Source organism: Jaculus jaculus, chromosome 6, assembly GCF_020740685.1.
Source record: "Jaculus jaculus isolate mJacJac1 chromosome 6, mJacJac1.mat.Y.cur, whole genome shotgun sequence".
Lineage (NCBI taxonomy): Eukaryota > Metazoa > Chordata > Mammalia > Rodentia > Dipodidae > Jaculus > Jaculus jaculus.
The window spans coordinates 43449489-43468235 of record NC_059107.1 but is presented as its reverse complement, the minus strand read 5'-3'; the positions used below and the strand labels follow the sequence as shown (position 1 = coordinate 43468235).

The 18747-nt window shown below is 47.5% G+C and overlaps 1 pseudogene; it reads right to left on the bottom strand.

Moving 5' to 3' along the window:
• LOC123453223 overlaps positions 1–17282 on the bottom strand; it is a 58697-nt pseudogene extending 41415 nt beyond the window's left edge.
• Positions 17283–18747: the final 1465 nt, after the last annotated feature.

Below are 18747 nucleotides of genomic sequence, written 5' to 3'. Positions count from 1 at the left end.
TAGACCATTCTTCTGGTCATTTTGCTTAAGGATGACCATGAATATATAAATATCCTTGGAATAACTTTCCACTAACTTGGTTCCTTAGAACAGAAAATTTCTGCTGCACAGATCCGGGGGCCAGAGGACCAAGGTCAAGGTGCTGGCAGAGCTTGCTTCCCTCCCTGCAAAGGCTGTGGGCAGATTACTTGCTTCTTTCTATGTTCTGGTGGCTCCTGACAGCTGCTGGGTTTCCCTAGCTTGTTGTTGCTCCACCCCGTCTCACTGTCACATCATCTTCCCCTCTTCTTTTTCTTCAGTTTTCGTTTTTCTAAATATTTTATTTTTATTTATTTATTTGACAGAGAAGGAGGGAGAATGTGTGTGTGTGTGAGAGAGAGAGAGAGAGAGGGAGGGAGGGAGGGAGGGAGAGAATGGGAACGCCAGGGCCTCCAGCCACTGCAAACGAACTCTAGACGTGTGCGCCCCCTTGTGCATCTGGCTAACTTGGCTCCTGGGGAATCCAACCGGGGTCCTTTGGCTTTGCAGGCAAATGCATGAACTGCTAAGCCATCCCTCTAGCCCTATTTTTCTTTTTTATCTTAGAGAAAGAGAGATAATTGGCCTGCCAGAGCCACTGAGGTGAGATCTGGAGGATGGAACATGGGTCCTTAGGCTTCGCACAAACGCACCTTAACCACTAAGCCATTGATCCAGCCTTTCTTCAGTTTTTTTCAATGAAGCTTTTGGTACTTTTTTTTTAATTTAATTTTTTAGGGCTGGGAAAATTGCCCAGTGGTTAAAGTTTAAAATTATGACCTGGGTTCAGATTCTCAAAGACCCACATAAAAGCCAGATGCAGCTCTCCTATGGCAAGATGGGAGGTGGAGACAGGAGACTGGCCAGGAGCTCCCGGGCCACAGCATGATGGATGAAGCGGTGGGTGAGAGACCCTGCCTCAAAGCAAGGCAGAGGGAGGGACTGACCTCCAAGGTCGTCCTCTGACCTCCACACACCCGCTGTGAGACGCATGTCCCTATGCTCACACAGATGAACACAGCACACAAAGACAGTAAAAATGTTTTAATTAATTTTGGGGGCTAACATACAAAGCAATGGGTGTCATTATGGAATTTTCATACATTGTCGTACTTTGTTCTCATTCATACCCTCCCTCCCAGGCATCTTGCCCTGCCTAGCTGGTTTCCTTCCTTCCCTTAGTTAGTTCCCCTTCTACTTTCATTCCTTGTATATTCCGTTACCCAATCTTTGTCCCTTTTTTTAAAAAAAGTATTTATTTATTTGTGTGTGTATATGAGAGAGAGAGAGAATGAGTGTGCCACAGCTTCCAGATGCAAACAGACTCCAGATGTGTGTGTCACTTTGTACATCTGGCTTATGTGGGTCCTAGGGACTAGACCCTGGGTCCTTTGGCTTTGCAGGCTAGTGCCTTAATTGCTAAGCCATCTCTCCAGCCCTCTTTGTCTCTTTTTCCTTTTTGTTTTTTTTTCAAGGTAGGGTCTTACCCTAGCCCAGGCTGACCTGGAATTTACTATGTAATCTCAGGCTGGCCTCGAACTCACAGTAATCCTTCTACTTCAGCCTCCCAAATCCTGGGATTAAAGGCGTGCGCTACCACAAGGAAAGAGACTGGGCATGTCAGGTCCTATAGCTGCTGGAAATGAACTCCAAATGCATACACCACTTTGTGAATCTGGCTTTATGTGGGTACTGAAGCATCAAACTCAAGTCATTAGGCTTTGGAAGGAAGTGCCTTAACCACTGAGCCATCTCTCTAGCCCCCTCTTTGTCCTTTTCTTTATGAACTTTTATTCACCTGTCATGATATACTTTCTAGTTTTATGATCTACACACACATAAATAACTAAGTTTTTAAAGTTTATGTATAATGAATGTTCATGTGTGTATGTGTGTACCTGTGAAAACTTGTTTTTATGCAGTTAGTTCTAATAGCAACCATATGAGACAGGATCTACTGTTAAGCCCATTATGCTAGTTAATTTCTGGTTGTTAACGTGACAGGATTTAGAATCACCATAGAAACAAATCTCTGGTCATGTTCCTAAAGTGTATAAAAAAGGAGAAGGCTTAAATTTTTTTTTAAAAAAGGAGAAAGCTTATCAACAAAGTGTGTATCCATGTCTGAACTAAAAGAGAGAGAGAGAGAGAGAGAGAGAGAGAGAGAGAGAGAGGGAGAGAGAGAGAGAGAGGGAGGGAGAGAGAGAGAGAAAGCTAGCAGAACTTTCAGCATTCACTGTTCTCTACCACCTCCCACTGCTGTGACCATGTGACCCTGCCTCCCCTACTTCTGCTATGCCTTTCCCGTCATAATGGATAAAACCGTAAGCCAAAAACAAACTCTTTCCTTCCTTTAGCTGTTTCTGGCTGGGCACTGTAGCCCAGCAATGAGAAAGTAATGGATCCAGCCACTTTACAGAAAGTTGCCATAAGCCTGAGTGCCAAGAAGCATTCTCTTATGGAAGTTGGCTACATTAAAAAAGTCTCCATTTTGTGAAGATAATGTTGCTGCTGCCAAAGGCTGTCCCTTTATCTGAATAAAGCCATCCCCCACACAGGCTCCAGTGGCTCTTCCCTGTGCAGTGTGCTGGGGATGCTGTCTGAATTCAGAGGCTCCACAGATGAGTGAGTGCCATTGTGCTGTAGAAGATTCTCCATGTTTAGATCGGAGCTGCGTGCCAGCTCCATCCACCCAGCTCCCGCCTCCACCCTGGAACCATTCCTTCTTGCCGAAGCCTTCAAACGTACTGACAATGTTTGTGGTCAACGGTGCAAGTTAGCACCACCAGTGGGACACTTAAACATTAGCTAAATGACCTGTAACTGCTGCAAACCAGTTAAATATCGTTCTTTAAGAATAAGACAGAGAGTCAACATTTCAGGCACGCCTTCCGAGCCACTGATCTTTGTCCTTGATGTTGGCCTTGCGGGGTGGGGGTCTAGCTTTCCTACCTGAGAAAATGACCGGATTTGGAAATAGGGCCTTGAAAGAGGTAAGAAAGAATGTTAGAGAGGCCCTCTAACTCACTCTGACTTGTGGGTTTGGGGGTTTTTTGGGTGTGTGTGAGAGACAGAGAGAGAGAGGGTTTCATGTAGTCAAGGCTGGCCTCAAACTTACTCCATCATTGAGTGGCTTTGAACTGATCTTCCTGACTCCATCTTCGCATGACAAGGGCGCACCACCATAGCCAGCCTGACTGGTGTCCTTAAAAGAAGAGCAACTGAAACATACAAAGACACAAGGGGCATGCACACACAGAGAACAGATCATGTGACAGCCACAGCAAGACTGTGGCAAGGGAAGGAGAGAGGCCTCACAGGACAGACCTTCCTGACATCTTGATCGTGGATTTCTCCTTGCCAGCATGGTGAAAAGTAAAAGTCTATTGTTTGAGGCGCTTAGCCTGCAAACTAATATGCACACCACATGACTCTCCATTGGGGACTTTGCTTCATAAAACCAGCTGAAGCCCCAAGCTGATGGGGTTGCCAACATGTTTTTGTTTCCCTGCCTTAGCAGCAGGAGAGGGAGGGTGGCAGAAGATAAAGAAGATCCTGGAAAAGTGCTGGTGGCTTCACATCCCTCAGATGGGAAGGGATACTGGTCACTACTGCTCAGGGGCCACTGGTCAGAACCAGTCCCATGAGCCTCAGACAGGAGCTCAGGCAGCTGTTGGAGAGCATCTGTGTCTCTGGGGTATTGGAACAGTTGCACCTTATCTCTGGCTTCTTTTTTTTTTTTTTTTTTTTTTAATCTATTGACAATGTATTATCTTCTTTAATCAAGCACACACTTATTAAGCCCAACTTTGCGATCAGCACTGTGCTGGGAATTAATGGCAGACAGGTTCCAAGAGAAATAAAAGATAGGCTTCCTAGTAGCATAGATTCTTTAAGGAGATAACACTCACAGATAAGGTGGGAACAATAGACAATTTGATACGGAAGCCTCTGCAAGCAAGAGGGAGATGCTCAGAAAAGGAGCCATCTAGAGGACTGAGCAGGGAAAATCAGAAATGAGGAAGTGGTACTTGGGCTTGTAGAAGGTTTAAACAACATCATAAACTAAACATGGCCAGTACCTGTAATCCTAGCTCTTGGAAGGTGAAAGCAAGAGAATTAGGAGTTCAAAGTCATCCTCAGCTACATAGAGTTCGAGGCCAGCCTGGGATATATAAAATCCTAATTAAAAAAAAAAAAAACAAAAAAACACAGGGTCCTGAGAGCTCATCATTGAAGTAGACTTAAAATACACCCTCCAAGGCTCAGGGAATTTTGCAGAAGAGGAGGATGAAAGACTGTAAGAGCCATGTTATGCCCAGAGGCATTGCCTCCCCTAATAACTGACTGCTGCTCCCACAATGCATAACCCCACAACCGCATGGGGAATACCTACACCCCCACTGAGGAGGACCCCCCCAGTGGAATGGAGGCAGGGATGAGGGAAATGATGGTACCAACATGTAATTTATCCATACAAAGTATGTTCTTAATTAAAAAAAAAAAATTGGCCAGGTATGGTGGTGCACACCTTTAATCCCAGCACTTGGGAGGCAGAGGTAGGAGGATTGCTGTGCACTCAAGACCACCCTGAGGATACACAGTGAATTCCAGGTCAGCCTGGGCTACAGTGAGACCCTACCTCAAAAAATTTATTTTTAAAGACATTTTTTTTTACCCTGAGGCATGGTCCCCCACTACCCTACAGGGACTGACTGAGGTCTTCATGACCCTACAGTGAATGCCATATAACCCCAATGTGGAGGGCTCCCAGTGTAATGGGAGCCTAGGAGAGGGAATAAGAGTACAACCTGTTATAATTTATATAAAATTTAAGAAAAAAATTTAAAGTGTCCCTTTATTATAGTTGGTATCCCCTCTTCGAGACCCAAGTCTAGAGAACCAACCATCAAGTGAAGATCAATAGTTAGCTCGATATGAACTCTAGGCAATGTCTTGGATGTGGGATAACTTCTGCTTTGATACATTTCTTCAGCTCGTGCTAGTGGACAGAGCTTGCTTGTGGCAGTCCCTCTATTGTCCCCAGAGTGGTGACCCCTCTCTGAAGCCCATAGGTAGAGTGAACCCCTATGGAAGACTTAAATACCTAGGAATGACACTGTCATACACAATGTGGAACCATCTCTTTTTTAATATTATTTATTTATTTTTGGTTTTTTGAGGTAGGATCTCACTGTAGCCCAGGCTGACCTGGAATTCGGTATGGAGTCGCAGGGTGGCCTCAAACTCACAGCAATCCTCCTACCTCTGCCTCCCGAGTGCTGGGATTAAAGACGTGTGCCACCACGCTCGGCTATTTATTCATTTAAGAGAGAGAAAGAGACAGATAGAGAGAAAGAAGGGGCACACCAGGGTCTCCATCCACTGTAAACAAACTCCAGACGCATGTGCCACCTTGTGCATCTGGCTTGCGTGGGCCTTGGGGAATCAAACCTGGGTCCTTTGGCTTTGCAGGCAAGCATCTTAACTGCTAAGTCATCTCTCCATCCCAGAACCACTGTTAAGCCTGCCAACCCTCATGTCCAGCCCTGCTTCTGCCACCACCATCCTCCTTCAGATGTACAGAGCAAGGGCATCAGAAGCTCCCAACATGCTCTCACCACGGGCAGGGCGCTGCCAGCCCAATAAACGAGCAGGGAAATAGTAAATAGATGCTGTCACTGGCCCTCCAGAGGAGTCTTGTGCAATCGCCTCGCCAATGCTGCTGCCACCGCTCCAGCTGGGGACCAGAGAAGCTCCAAAGAGAGTGCGTCCCTGCAGACAATGAGCCAAGTCTCTGCTGGATGAGCAAGGTGCTGGAGGCTGTGCCCGTGGACAGGGCGGGCCACTGAGATTGGGATCTGCTGGCTGTGTTGAAACCCAGTCTCCAGTCTCGTGTTGGGCCTGGAGGAACAAAGCAGTCTACAGATAAGCACACTGGGTTGGAAGTCTGGGTCAGGATATGCTCACCTCTGAGAACAGCTTCCTCGGCTGCTGTGAGAACTGAGGTCTGGACATGCCTGCCTGCCTGTGGCTTTGGCCTCCACAGCAAGGCGGAGGAGGGGAGAGAGGGGAGAGTGTTGAGACATCAACTGGGAGGTAGAAATAATTCTCAGGGTGGTTACACCAAGGTGGCTGCTGGAGGAGGAAGGGAGTCACCGAGGGAGAAACTGCTTTGCAGGGGCTGCTAAAGGGGTGGTCCCTCTTATCACTTACAGGAGAGCCTAAATTATTTCCCAGCTTAAGACATCTCCTCTTAGATTGAAGAGATAGTTTAGCAGTTAAGATGCTTCGCTGTGAAGCTTAAGGGCCCAGGTTCAATTCCTCAGGACCCACATAAGCCAGATGCACAAGGTGGTGCAGGCATCTGGAGTTTGTAGTGGCTAGGGGCCCTGGCATGACAGTGCTCTCTCTCTATAATAAATAAATAAAATATGTTTTAAAAACATCTCCTCTAACTCCTATGTTTTGCATGATAAGGCTCAGAGAGGCAGCGCAAAGATCCAAAGTCGAACAGCAAATGAGAGTAAATTCAGGATAGCGCACGTCTCCCGGATGACTGCCAAACCACTTCCCTCACACTGCTGTCGGGGGAAATTCATGAGCACATATGTTCACGCATACACGCACACATACATGGGGACAGCAACAGAGCACACGTTTACCGTGGGTAGTCATGCTTCTGCAAGGTGGAGAAGGACCCTGAGGAATGCTACCTGGGCCTCCTCGGCATAGGTCACCACCTCTGAGAACAGCCTCACAATCAATCAATACAAAGCACCTGTTTCCAGCAACATGCCCCCAACCTTCCATCCCAGGTGAGCTTCTCATTGTCACTTAAAGTTCCATTTTGTCATTCCAGAGGAAATCCTCAGGCCTGGTTCTGATGCAACCACAAAGACATCCTTGCTATATTTGCACTATTTCACGGGATAGATTCCACAACCCTGCAGTGTAGTCTTCCTGGAACTGAAGGGAGGGACAAGAGGGATTTGGCCCACTGGACAGATGTCGTCCACAATGGACCTACAATGGAACTCTCTGAGAGAGTTTCACCCGGCCTGGAGGCTCCCACTGTAACCTCAGAACTTGGGAGGTAGATGCAGGAGGATGGGGAGTTTTGAAGCCAGCCTGGGAGTATGGAGAAAACCCAGTCTCAAAAATATTTAAAGGCTGGGCTGGGGAGGTGCTCCATGAGTAAAGTGCTTGGTGCACAAGCATGAGCTCCTGAGTGGGAGCCTCCCACACCCACGTCAGACGCCTGGTACGCCGGGGTGTGTCTGTAATCCCAACACTGGGGAAGTGGAGGTGGGAGATCCCAGAGGCTCACTGGCTGGCTGGCTGCATCAGTACGCTCTAGGTGAGGTGAAAGACTGTGTCAGAGAATGCAGTGGAGAGCCAGGTGTGGTGGTGCACTTTAGCCTCAGCACTCAAGAGGCAGAGGTAGGAGGATCACCGTGAGTTCAAGACCACCCTGAGATTACAGAGTGAATTCCAGGTCAGCCTGAGCTAGAGTGAGACCCTACCTCAAAAAACAAAACACAAATAAATAATTAAAAAAAGAATAAAGTAGAGACAGATTGAAGAAGACCACGATGTTGACTTCTGACCGCCACACACACGTGGCATGCATTCATCATGGATCACACACACGAACACGCGTTCACAGTGGATCTCACCCGTGGGTATCCACACACATGGACACGTGTTCACCGTGGATCAGTTACCCATGGCTACCCACACACACGGCATGCATTCACCATGGATCAGTCACCTGTGGGTACCCACACACACGGCATGAGTTCACAGTGGATCAGTCACCCGTGGTTACCCACACACACGGCATGAGTTCACAGTGGATCAGTCACCCGTGGTTACCCACACACACAGACACGCGTTCACAGTGGATCAATCAATCACTCGTGTGTACCCCCACACACACATGCACATGTTCAATGGATCAATCACCCGTGTGTATCCACACACATATGAATACATACATACACTACATGTACACTTAACAAAATTAAAGGTAGGGATGGAGAGATGGATCAGCAGTTAATGTGCTTGCCTACAAAACCTAGTACCCTGGGTTCAATTCCTCGGTGCCGTGTAGAGCCAGATGCACTAAGTGGTGCGTGTATCTGGAGTTCATTTGAAAGTAGCTGGAGGCCCTGGTGTGCCCATTCTGTCTGTCTCTTTCTCTCTCTTCTCTCAGTCTTTCTCTGCTTGCAAATGAATAAATTAAAAAAATAACAGAAAACGAGCTAACATTCTGTTTTAAAAGAGTTAAAGATAGCTAGGAGGGTGGATGGGGAGGAGAGGCCAGTGACCAGAGACCGTCGCCAGAGGTCAGGGACACCTCCTCCACCTCTGAGCCGCTCGGGCGGGCGCACCTCTTCTGTGTGTCACTGCAGCTGTGACAGCTCCTCAGGTGTGGACTCGGAAGGAAATGCTGCCAATGTTTGGAAACACTCATTCTAAGCCAGGCTGGTGGTGGCACTCAGCTCTACTTAGCGGTGATCCCGAACCACTTAAGCCTGCGTTCTCACACGTAAAATGGGGAAGATGATGTGTGTGGCACCTAAAATAATGCCTAGCCCAAAGCGCTCCTTCATATAATCAGTGTATTGATACCCCCTTATAGACCTACGTCTTATTTGGTTTGGAGAGAGCCAGAGAAAAGTATGAGGTCAATGAGTAGAAGCTTCCTTTTCATTCATCACCTCTCCTTTCCTCTTTCCTTTCCACCATATAAAATGTTAAACAGATGAATTTATCTCTGCTTCCTCTCCCTCCCCCTTCTCTCTCTCTCTCTCCTTCTCTCTCTCTCTCTCTCTCTCTCCCAGCTCCACTGCCCAGATAGGACACAACTATTCTGATGTGGCTCCAGGCACAGCTTAGCCTGCACTGGTGTCTCCTGGGTCTCCAGCTGTTCTCCCCACACTGGTAATTGTCCTGGCCCAGTACCTCTCCCAGGTGAATGAATGGCAGGAGCCTGGCACGCCTGGGTCCCACCTGGGCACCCCTCAGGAGCATTAGCATATTTCCTAGGCTCTCCTTTTGAAATTCCACACCAATAATTAAGGATTTCTAATTCTCTAGTAATTGAGTACCATTTGGGACTGGTTAAGCAGATGCTATCTAAATAATTATCTATTACGCATCGCTTCCCTCTGTGTGGCCTGTGAATGGCTTGTCAAGAGTGAACATAAAACACCCCCCACCTGCCTCTGCTTGCATCTGATAGATTCTCTCCTCCCTGCTGCTTTACCCTCTTCTTCCCCTGCCTTCTCTCTCTCTCTCCTTCTCTCCTACACCGCCACGGCACACTGGCGGCTCTGTTGCAGTTCCAAACAAAATGAGCAGCGGGATCTTTCTCTGTTGTTGTTTGTTTAGGTCAGTGGTAGAACAGACTTGACTAGGTGACACTGTTTATAGTGTTCAGGAGGTAGGTCCTTGACTAAGGCAGTCTAATTTCTAACTTAATCAAACCATCTGGCAATCCAGCAAGATGGATGCAACTATATTTATTTCACCAATTAAGAAATAGCCAGGCGTGTTGGCACACACCTTTAATCCCAGCACTCGGGAGGCAGAAGTAGGAGGATTGCCAGGAGTTCAAGGCCACCCTGAGACTACAGAGTGAATTCCAGGTAGCCTGGGCTAGAACAAGACCCTACCTCAAGAAACAAAACAAACAAAACAAAACCCAAAACAATAAAAGGAGTGGAAGTAGATGCCCAATGTGGTGTCCCTTTAAACTTAGATGTTCTGAAATCCAGGTCCCCAGCTGATGGCAATTTGGGAATTGAATTCTCATGGAGGCAGTGTATTGTTGGGGACGGGTTTATGGGTGTTACAACCAGCTTCCTCTTGCCTTTGTTTGGCACACTCTTCTGTTGCTGTTGTCCATCTGATGTTGGCCAGGAGGTGATGTCCACCCTCTGCTCATGCCATCATTTTCCCCTGCCAGTAAGCCAAAATAAACCTTTTTTTCCCCCTGCAAGGTGCTCTTGGTCGAGTGTTTTCTGCCAGCAATGTGAGCCTGACTGCAACACCCATTACCCTCAAGTGCTACATGATCTGACATGTACAGCATATGAGACTGTATGAAAATCAAATCCCCCTGTGATACAAATTAAATTCTGGAGTGATATGGAACACAGATTATACCCTTCAAATTTAAGTGTGTTCTATCTTTCCCTCCTTCCTGTCTTGTCCCTCCCTCTCTGTCTTGCTGAGATCCAGCCCAGGGCCTCATACACGCTAGGCAAATGCTATGCCACTGAGTTCTTTCTCCGTCTCCATCTCCACGCCAGGACCTCTCTCTTAAGGCTACGATAGCTACAGCAGCCAAGCCAAACGCTCAGGACCCATGGTATCTGAACCTCTGGAATTGCCTCCAGCTCCCCGAGGGCAAGGATTGTTTCCTCTTGGTCTCTATCCACCTCTTCAGCACCCAGTCTGTGTGCCACACATACTAGGTCTTCAACATTTACTTTGTGAAAGAGTTCCTAGGGCCCTCTCATTGCAGGTTGGGCCTCAATGATTTGGACACCAGCAAGGAGCCGCCACCTTAAATAGTAACTCTCTTATGGTCCTGTTTTACCATTACACACTTCTGTTATATACTAGGGGCCCACAAGGTCTAGGGATATAGTGGATATACAAAAAGTGCTTACCAAATGAACTGAGTTACTGAAAGTGACTCTAAGGCAGATTTTTGAAAGAGAACAAGGGTGCTTAAGTAGTCTGTGAGCTGGAGGACATCAACACCAGCCCCCTGAGTCTCTGCCCACCTGTCAGTCCCCTCTGTCTATGCGATCGCTGGTGGCCGAGGCACAGCTGCAGTAGAAAACACAGTTGGATTAAAAGGTTGAAAGCTGGTGTGACAATGCGTGCTGATAAGCCCAGCACTTGGAAGGCAGAAGCAAGACGATCTCCTGAAAATCCGAGGCCAGTCAGTTTATGTGGGGCTGTGGATCCAACCCACAGCTTAGAGTAGGCTAGGCAAGTGTTCACCCACTGGGCTACCTCCTTGTCCTAATCCCACATTTTAAAGACTCTAGGGCACTGGGGAGATGGCTCAGTGATTCAAAGTGCTTCTCATGCAAACATGAAGGCCTGAGAGGGCTTGAGACTGGCTGAGTTTGATTTCCCAGCGCCTCCACCTAAACAGCTGACCATTGCCACGCATATCTCTAACCCCAGTCCTGAGGGTAGGGATCAGAGATTGGTGAATCACTGGGACTTGCTGATCAAAAAAATGGAGAATGGGCTGGAGAGATGGCTTAGCGGTTAAGCGCTTGCCTGTGAAGCCTAAGGACCCCGGTTCGAGGCTTGATTCTCCAGGTCCCAAGTTAGCCAGATGTACAAGGGGCGCACGCGTCTGGATTTCGTTTGCAGTGGCTGGAGGGCCTAGCGCGCCCATTCTCTCTCTCTATCTCTATCTGCCTCTTTCTTTCTCTATCACTCTCAAATAAAGAAAAAATGAACAAAAAAAATTTAAAAAATTTTTAAAAATGGAGAAAATGACACCTCAGAGTTGAGAGACTATCTTAAGGAACCAGGTGGTTGATCAAGAAGAGAAGGACATAGACCAAGGTTCTAGTCTGACCTTCACACGTGTGTACAACAGTGCCCGCCCATCTGCACGCCCACATACATACCCATCACATCACATCCCACCTCATATATAGTAAGACATTATTTTAATGTAAAAAACAAGGGCTGAGCATATGGCTTAGCTTTGTAAGCTTTCTGGCACAGTTTTGATTCCTCAGTACTCACGTGAAGCCAGATGCACAAAGTGGCACATGTGTCTGGAGTGAATTTGCAGGGGCAGGAGGCCCCAGTGCACCCATAGCCTCTTTCTTTATCTTTCTCTCACTCCTTCCCTCCCCCCCCACATGCACACACAAATACATATAATAAAATATATTTTTTAAAAAGAAAAATGGGCTTGGGCTGGAGAGATGGCTTAGCGGTTAAGCGCTTGCTTGTGAAGCCTAAGGACCCCGGTTCGAGGCTTGGTTCCCCAGGTCCCACGTTAGCCAGATGCACAAGGGGGTGCATGCATCTGGAGTTCGTTTGCAGAGGCTGGAAGCCCTGGCGCACCCATTCTCTCTCTCTCCCCCTCAATCTGTCTTTCTCTCTGTGCCTGTCGCTCTCAAATAAATAAATAAATAAATAAATAAATAAAAATTAAAAAAAAAAGAAAAATGGGCTAGAGAGTTGGCTTAGTAGTTAAGGCACTTGTCTGCAAAGCCTAAGGACAAAAGTTTGATTCTCCAGAACCACATAAGCCAGATGCACAAGGCAGCTCATGCATCTGGAGTTTGTTTGCAGTGGCTAGTAGCCCTGGTGTGCCCATTCTCTCTCTCTCAATAAATAAATGAATACAAATATTATTTAAAAAATAAAATAAGGGGCTGGAGAGATGGCTTAGCGATTAAGCCTAAGGACCCAAGTTCAATTCCCCAGAACCCGCATAAGCCAGATGAACATGGTGGCACATGCATCTGGAGTTCATTTGCAGCATTCTCTCTCCCTCCCTCTCTCTTTTTCTTTCTCTGTCAAAAAAAAAAAAAAAAAAAAAAAAAAAAAAAAAAAAAAAAAAAGCCTGTCATGGTGGTGCACACCTTTAATCCCAGCACTTGGAAGGCAGAGGTAGAAGAATTGCAATAAGTTTGAGGCCACCTAGACTTTGCAGTACCTGACACTACCTGCAAAAGACCTTTGTAATAGGAGGAAAAGATGATGATATCAAAATAAAAGGGAAGGTGAGGAGGGAATTACAAATTACAAAAAAGTGAAGACAACATGAAGCAGCTTGACAGGACCCCTCATTCTGGTTACCATTCTACAAAATATAACCACCAACAAACAGGAAGGGAAGCAGTTCAGACAGAAGGTGGAAAAAGCTTCCCTTTAAAATCATGGACTCTGGCCAATAAATCCAGACCCAGAATTTGGTTGCCACCCACTGTGAGCTGTTAGCCATGGAGACCCGTGAGTCCCCAAAACAATGCAAGCCATTACCAAAACACTTGATTATCTGTCATAGCTAAAATGTAAGGTCCTATTGCTGAAGGCACCACAGGCTATGACCACAAGACATCAGAATTCACGCTGCAACTGGAAGGGAAACTAGGTCCCACCTGGGTAGCCCTCATAGTGCTGGAAGGCCCTATGAGAGCTGCTGGAGGAAACAGTCACCAACAGCATGAATAAGCAGGGCACTATAAGATCAACCAACCAGACAAGAAGCACACACTTGTGCAATAGTGGCATGCAACCTCTGTGGGTAACTGACTGTTCTCTGATTGGACGTGAGGACCATTCAGTGGGAAGAGAATTCATATCTGGTCCAGAATCCCATTGTCAGGAAACTCATAGACTCTACAGACAAGTCCCCTCTGCTCTCTGGAAAAGAAGAATGGGCTTGAAAACAACAGCAACAAAAGCTTCCTATTATATCGCATACCCCTCTTTAACTCAAGCTGCTCTCGCTTTTTTTTTTTTTTGGCAAATCTGCTTTACTTTACAGATGGCGGAGAAAACAAGAAGTTAACTGACTGCCCACCATGAAATGTGTCACCTCTACCATCTCTATCATGGCCCAGGAGAAATTGCTTGGGAAATGATGGTACAAATACTGCTCTGACTGCTGGCCTGACAACCAGCCTCAGGTTGATGGTGACAGACACAGTGGTCAATCAAAACACAAATCCAGAAGCTACAGAGCACACAACACTAATCAGACTGCCAACAAGCCTGCTATGTCTCAGGGAGCACTGCAGAAGAGGGGGTGGAAAGATTGTAAGAGCTACAGAGTGGGTAGGAGTATCCTGAGGCATGGTCCCCTTCTGCCCCACAGGGACTGAGTCCTTCATGACCCTAAAGTGGCTACCATAACCCCACTGTGGAGGCTCTCCAGGGTAATGGGAGATGGGGTCAGAGGATAAAATAACCTGTTATAATTAATATAGAATAAAAATTAATATAAAAAATAAATAACAGAGGGCTGGAGAGATAGCTTAGTGGTTAAGCGATTGCCTGTGAAACATAAGGACCCCGGTTCGAGGCTCGGTTCCCCAGGTCCCATGTCCCATGTTAGCCAGATGCACAAGGGGGCGCACGCGTCTGGAGTTCGTTTGCAGAGGCTGGAAGCCCTGGCGCGCCCATTCTCTCCTGCCCTCTCTCTCTCTCTGCCTCTTTGTCTGTCACTTTCAAATAAATAAATAAACATAAAAAACAAAAAAAAAATTTAAAAAAAATGTTTTTTTTTTTAAATAATTAAACAACAGAGACTAATTGGAAGGGGAGGGGATTGAATGGAGTGTGGATTTGAGAGAGGGAGAATGGGGTGGTAATTATCATGGTTTATTGTCTATACTTATGAAAGCTGTCAATAAAAATCATAAAAATTTAAAAAAAAGAATTCCTAGGCTGTACTCAGTTGATTTGGGCTGCAGGCTCATTAATCGATTTATAATCATTAAACAAACATTCCAGGAGTGAAAAGTCACCCAACACCTTTGGGTTTAAGTCCACTTGAGCCTGGAACTCAACCTCTGCTCCTGACGTACAAGACGGCTTACCTCCGTGCGCCGGGCTTTAGGAGCTAGGCTTGCAGTCTTCTTTCCAGCTTTCCTTACAGCTCGGGGTTATGTCCTCCCCTAAGGCCTTTTTGCCTTCTTAGTAGAATGAGGGTCCCCCCCACCGAAGTCTCATCTACAAATCTAACCTGCTAAGCATCTATGACGGCTGAGGTGGGATAAGAGCGAACTGTGCGAATATTCGTGTAGTGATAGGCCAGAAATAAGACTGCACAGAAACCGGAACAACGAATGTTAAGAGACAAAGTCTGGGAAGGAACAGCCCTGGGGTAAGAAGAACAAACAAGATGAACAGAGGAAACAGCCAACAGTGAGAAGAGAAGAGGCTCAGGGCAGTGGGCACTGGGTGGCTGTAGAATATGGCGTCTATTAGTCCCACGAGAGGAAAGAAAAGTACCTGTGACCAGGCAGGGCTTTCAGGCAGCACCCCGAAGGATGGGGATCAAGGCTGTGTGCCCGGCAGAGATCCCTGGGGAAGTTATTAAAAATGTAGGCAAGGAGCTGGGGAGATGGCCCCACATGAAAGAGGAGCTGAGTTTGGAACCCCAGTACCCACATAAAAGATAGATGTGGAGCTCACCTGGAATCCTAGCACTGGAGAGGTGGAGACAAGTGGATCCGTAGGGTCTGCCAGCTAGTCTGGACAAATCAGTGAGCTTTAGGTTCAGTGTGAGACTCTGTCTCAAAAGATAAGATGATGGCGGGGGGGGGGGGGGGCGCTGGAGAGATGACTTAGTGGTTAAGGCACTTGCCTGCAAAGTAAAAGGACCCAGGTTCAATTCCCCAGCACCCAGGTAAGCCAGATGCACAAGGTGGCACACGTGTCTTTTGCAGCAGCTGGAAGCCCTGGTACACTCATACTCTCTGTCTCTTACATAAATAAATAAAAAATAAAATAGTTAAAAATAAATAAGATGGGCTGAGGATATTGCTCAGTGGTTAAAGGTACTTTCTGGCAAAATCTGATGCTCCCAAGCTCAATTCCCCCGTACCCACTTAAGACCAGATGCACAAAGTGGTGCACGTATCTGTAGTTTGTTTGCAGTGGCTGGGGCCCTAGTGCACTCATTCTCTCTCATCACTCTCTCCCCCACTCAAAAAAACACAGATGGAGAGCGACTTAGGAAGAAATCCAATGTCAACTTCCTGCCTCTGCATGAAAATGCCCCCGTGCACATGGATCTTCCCATACAGACATATACACAAGCAAAACATGCACGTGAGCTTGGGTGTGATAGTAGTGTTTGTGAGTCCAGGACTGGGGGTGGGGGGCTGAGGCACAGCTTTCCCAGAAAGGAAGGAAGGAAGGAAGGAAGAAAGGGAAGGAGGAAGGGAGGGAGGGAGAAAAGGAAGGAAGAAAGAGAAGGGAGGGAAGGAGGGAGGAAGGGAAAGAAGGGAGAAAGAGAAGGGAGGGAGAGGGGAAAGGAAGAAAGGAAGGAAGGAAGGAAGGAAGGAAGGAAGGGAGGGAGGGAGGGAGGAAGGGAGGGAGGGAGGGAGGGAGGGAGGGAGAAAGGAAGGAAGGAAGGAAGGAAGGAAGGAAGGAAGGAAGGAAGGAAGGAAAGAAGGAAGGAAGGAAGGAAGACAGAAAAAAAGAGTGAAAGAAAGGAAAAAGGCCAAATAACCAACCAGAAAACCAGATGCCCCAAGCCTCACCACTGGAGATTTTGATCCAGCAAATCTGGAGTGGGCTCATGAAATTCTCTGAAAATAGAAGCTGCAAGTAGTCTCCTGCCTCAGCCTGACTTCAGAGTCCAAGGTTGAAGGAAGTGCTCACGGGGGAGGGGGGTTTCTGGTGAGGGAAGGTGGAATTCTGGGAATGGTGGAACCCACCTGTTTAGGAGTGGAGCAGGCTCATGCTTTATGGTAGAAAAGCTGATCTTGTCACTGCCCACCTGTCGCTGGTCAGTTTGTATGAACTGTGTGCCTGGCTTCTTTCAAGCAGGAGCTCCGCGCGTAGCCCAGGCTGGCCTCTAACTTTCAGTCCTCCTGCCGCGCCTTAGTGTGTGAATCCCGGGCAGCGACTCGGGCACTCCTCGTGACCTGGTTGACAAACGTGCATGAGCGTGAGGATGTAGAGATGGCCCTGAGAAGGAAGCTGCAAAGGTCCAAGGAGATGGTCCTTGTGGCTCAGAGGGCAGCGCCTCAAGCCATGCTCCAAAGCGGAGACACAGAGTACAGGCTTGGAGGCAGAGTGCCTAGACTGGCATCTGGGCTGTGCCTGCTGGGTTCACAGACACGAGCGCAGGAGGCAATAAAACTTCAGGGCTGTGCTTTATCTGTTGGTCCTGATCCCAGCTCCAGCAATGACTGTGTTCCCACGAGCACTGCTGAGCTTCGCCATCCCTCCCTCTCTCCTTTGTTGAATGGGGGAGACTGATAATGGCCACTTCCTAACCCTGGGATAAGGCTGAGGGGAGTTAGACATGGTCCACGCTCAGAAGAGTGCCTGGCACACGCTAAGCGCTTGATGACTGATCTCACTCTGATCTGATGGCGCGTCTCTGGGGTTTCCGTCGCAACATCAGACCAGTGGCAGAGAGATGCTCTTGAGGTTTCAACAATATGTATTATTACCTTCACTCGCGACATACTGCTCATTTCCTCCGTAAGCCAGTGGGATTCGCCCATGTTCAGAGCCATGTCTCTAATTCTGACAGGAGGTGTCTCAAGTTGCCTCTCTTAGCCACAGTGTGAAGTGACCCGCCCAGTTGTCTCACTGCCCCTCAGGTTCCAGGTGGCGATCAGCCATTTCCATCAATCACCTTGCAGATAGTGAGCAGTGATGCATCAACAACACTCCACCATTGCTGTAAGTGTCTGATGGCTTTAGGCTGACTTCATTACAGAGACAGAGAAGGTCTCCATCCAGCATGACAGTCACATATGTGTGTGACTACTGAACACAGGAAATGTAGCTACAGCAATGGAGAAACTGAACCAGACCTCCCCTCCCCCCCGCCAGGGTAAGTGGTTACTCTACTACACAACGCAGAATTGGACTCGAGTCCATTGTTAATAAAGTTGGGACAGGACCTGTGTCTCCTGACTCCTGTCTTCCGTGCCATTTGCATCGAGAGCACTTCCGAACAAAGCTCTGTGGGAGGGGGTCACTCTTCTCCCTGGAAAGCCTTGTAACATTAAACTGGATTATGGGGCATTCTTTCCCCTAAAGCCCTGAGAACACTCTGTCGGGAACACAGAGCAGAAGACGCAGAAACGCCGCCTGCAGAGCTACACACATTTCTTAAGTCTCTAATCCTCAAATAAACAGCTCCACTCTTTCATCTTCTCCGGATGACACCTCCTTTGTTAAAGCTGTCAAACTCGGTGACACCTTAAGCCCCACTGGCTACATTAGTGGCATGTTGCAGGGGGAGCGGGAGGGGGCTGACCTGGCTGGGTCATAGCTTCCTGTGCATGGGGCTGCTAAGCAACATTAGCACACACCCCTCATGTCCATATTCCTAGGGGTGGCGTCTGAGGGGACAGGATGAGGTTTATCACTAGGAGCAGGCCAGAGGTAACGCAGGACAGCAAGGCTTTCCAGGTTAAACATCCTAGCTCTGCCTCTTACGCCTGGGTGACCTTGGGAAAGTTACTGGGCCTCTGTTTCATCATTTGTACAACGAGACAATCGCCTTGGCCACCTCATAGTATTGCCATAGGATTAAAAGGGTTAATGCATGTAGATCATTAAGAACAATGCTTGGTGCTTAGAAAAGAAGGCCCGATAAACACTGGCTGTGTTTTAGAGTGGGCTGTGACAAGGAAGTTGTGGTTTGGGAGATAGTGGGGCACAGGCTGGCTCTGGCAGATGGCTTTGAGCCCGTTGCTTAATGTGTCTGTGGGTCAGCATTTTTTAGGTCTAAGTTATAATGAGAACAATGGGGCTCCCTTATTAAGAAGATGAGTGAGAACAGAGGAGTGGCTGTGAAAAGAACAATACGATTTTTGTGTGACTCTATATTGAGGGGGGGCATTCTAAAAAACTTTCTCTGCTAATAATATTTTCTGGGAAGCCAGACTATTCTACTGTAGGGCAGTTGCGAGGTTTTATGTCAGGATCCCAGATCACTTCAGAATCAGGGGAGATCCTGCAGCCTAA